This window comes from Micropterus dolomieu, linkage group LG09 (genome assembly GCF_021292245.1).
Source record: "Micropterus dolomieu isolate WLL.071019.BEF.003 ecotype Adirondacks linkage group LG09, ASM2129224v1, whole genome shotgun sequence".
Taxonomy (NCBI): domain Eukaryota; kingdom Metazoa; phylum Chordata; class Actinopteri; order Centrarchiformes; family Centrarchidae; genus Micropterus; species Micropterus dolomieu.
Window position 1 is genome coordinate 27,179,427 of NC_060158.1, and position 2,822 is coordinate 27,182,248.

General features: G+C 38.3%; 1 long non-coding RNA gene across 1 annotated transcript in view; it reads right to left on the bottom strand.

Moving 5' to 3' along the window:
* Nucleotides 1-530: 530 nt before the first annotated feature.
* Nucleotides 531-2,822, bottom strand: part of LOC123977209 — a 3,975-nt gene continuing 1,683 nt past the window's right edge. The window contains exons 2-3 of the long non-coding RNA XR_006826589.1: nt 1,233-1,314; nt 531-1,147 (exon numbers count right to left, since the gene is read on the bottom strand). This is a non-coding gene — a long non-coding RNA (uncharacterized LOC123977209). The remainder of the gene's footprint in view (nt 1,148-1,232; nt 1,315-2,822) is intronic.

Consider the following 2,822-nt stretch of genomic DNA (forward strand, 5'->3'; position numbering starts at 1 on the left):
CGGCGCTGCAGATTCAAACATGAGAACCGATCTAAAGCATCAGAATTAGTGGTGGGAAACACAGGGTACCTCATGATACGATACAATACACGATACATGGCTCACAATAACGATAATATACGATACAGTAATTGTGCGATAATCGATATAACGCTAGACAATCCTAAAATGATACATCACAATATCTAACTATTAATACAAAATGCTTGCGAAAAAGTTTTCTCTATTTATTTTCTGCAAATCCAAACTGTTAAAAAGTAGCACACATTTTTCAGTCTGTAAATTAAAATTACAGAACGACAGAGCAACTATGAAATATTCATGCAAATGCAAATTCACCAAATTTAATGATTTTTTTTGCTGAAAAAACAAATTGCTGTTTGTGCTGCCCTTTATCCACCTAGTGGTAGCTGTGTTTTTAGGCCACTGGGAATTTTGAGCTTGAGTTTTGACCCTTTGAGGTTGCTGTATCTAGTCTGCATGAAGTGCTAAAGTAGCAGAGTAGCAGATCAAGACAGTGAAGTTAGCTGCTCTTTTTTATTTCACATCAATGTCATTCAACATTCAGCCTAGCTTTTTACAGAAAATATTCAGATGTATCCCCCAATGTAATCATGAACATCTTAAGTAACTTCAATTTAATTACACATTTCGGGTGGATTAGTTACATTTATTTTGTAATTAAATTATGTAACTAAATTACATGCAACTACTTACTCCCTAACACTGCTGAAAACTAAATTACTTATCTCAAGTTTCCTTTGTGTCTGCTGGCTGTATCAAACACCCTAAATGTTCACTGGAGAAGTACAATACAGTCAACTCAATGAATAGTACACATGACTTTGGTTGAGTAAAAAAACGCCAAAACACCACTGTACCATTGACATTGTGGTGTTTTGGAATGTTTTGTCAATTTATCATCATTAACCCAAGTTTCCATTAGTACTGCTGAAAACATTTCCTGTAACTTTAATGCTGCATTAAAAAATACTTTTTAAAAAAAGTTCTCTCCTCTGCTGTCAGCTGTCACTTCAGCATGAATCTCTGCAGCAGTCCTCCACCCCTTCACCTCCTGCTCATCAGATCCAGGCCCAGTTCAAGCTCAGCCAGGGATGGGGGATTTCTATGCCTCTGTTCACCACCCCTATAAAATGGCCAAAAGTCTTTTTCACATTCTCATATTCAGTGTATCACCTGTCAATAAATTTTTGTTGTTCACTCAGTCTCACCAAGTCTCTCCTGATTGAAACGTCTGCAGTTACTTTTGTTAAACCTGCAGTGCGGAACTTTTGTCTCCCTCTTAGACTGGCCCTGTATCAAAAGATAGATATCTTTGTTTGTATTGTGCTCACTTAGTGGATATTTCAAACTGTTTGTTACAGGTTTTCTGGTTGTCTGGTCTTTTATTCAAACATATTAGATTTTGGGTCTTAAAGTCTTAAAAAGCATCAAAATCAGTTTCTTCAGTAAACTGTGTGAGCTCTCTTCTGCGTCACGTGCATGAAAAGAACTGACATTTTGTCTAGCTGTATTGTTGTCTGAGTGGAAACAAGCCAGAGAAAGAGAGTTGTAGGGCTTACATCCATATCCTTGCTTATTTAACTAATGTGTGCAGTCTGTAGATGATGATAAATCAAATTCATTACATCAGGTCATGGGTGCCCGTTACCACATGACAACTTTTGTAGTGAGAGGTCTCTATTCTACAGCAGCCAGAAAGTCAGACACACATCAGACCATCATGACTGCTAAAAACAGACCCACACAATGCTGCTGAACCAGAACCAAAGACACTATCATAAAATTTAGTCTGCATTAGCATATCTAATTCCTAATTCTTATCATTTCAAGTTTTAAGTTTCAACTTTTTTTTTTGCAAATATCTCCTTTTGCTTATGTTGACTGTGAATGAAATGCAATCTCATTCACAGTCACAGTCAACAGCCAACAATTATAATATTAAACAGAGTACTGGTCTTGACCTGCTTTATATAAAAAGTGCAATGAGTTGCCTTTTGTTCTGACTTGGCGCTATATAAATAAAACTGAATACATTTGAAATAATAAGCCTGGATTTTAACATTTACCTAGTCAGGTAAAACTCCTGAATTCCAGAGTGAAAACAAATATCAGGATTATTGTAGAAAGACAATACATAAAATGAAATAATAATCTCTATATTGATGTCAAAATGTGTATCTACAATAACTAATCTTCAGTTTCACTTCTCATACCTAAGCACCAGTGTTAGCTAACAATTACATAAAATATGAAATGATTTAAGGGTATCCAACGAAGGTTAAAATGAAGGGCAACTGGACTTGGTTGAAGATACTGGAAGACGTTTCGTCCCTTATCCAAAGGACTTCTTCAGTTCTGACTGACTGGCAGGGAAACTCAGCTATTTAACCTCAGTGGGGTCGTTGGCCCGGGTCGTCGATACCGCTGGTTCGTTAGTGTTCCTTGTTGCTGTGACGACAGTCGTTACAGTCGTTGAGACTACCGGTGGCCAAGACTGAACGACGGATAAGCCGTCATTGAACAGGGGAGGGGGTCTACGCCACCACTTATCCCCCACTTACAATGCTGTCCTTTCATCACTTCCCAGGAAACTCAACAAACGTAACCTATTGGCCTCAGGTGAAGATACCAACGATGGTCGTTCAGTCTTGGCCACCGGTAGTCTTAACGACTGTAACGACTGTCGTCACAGAAACAAGGAACACTAACGAACCAGCGGTATCGATGACCCGGGATAACGACCCCACTGAGGTTAAATAGCTGAGTTTCCCTGCCAGTCAGTCAGAACTGAAGAAGTC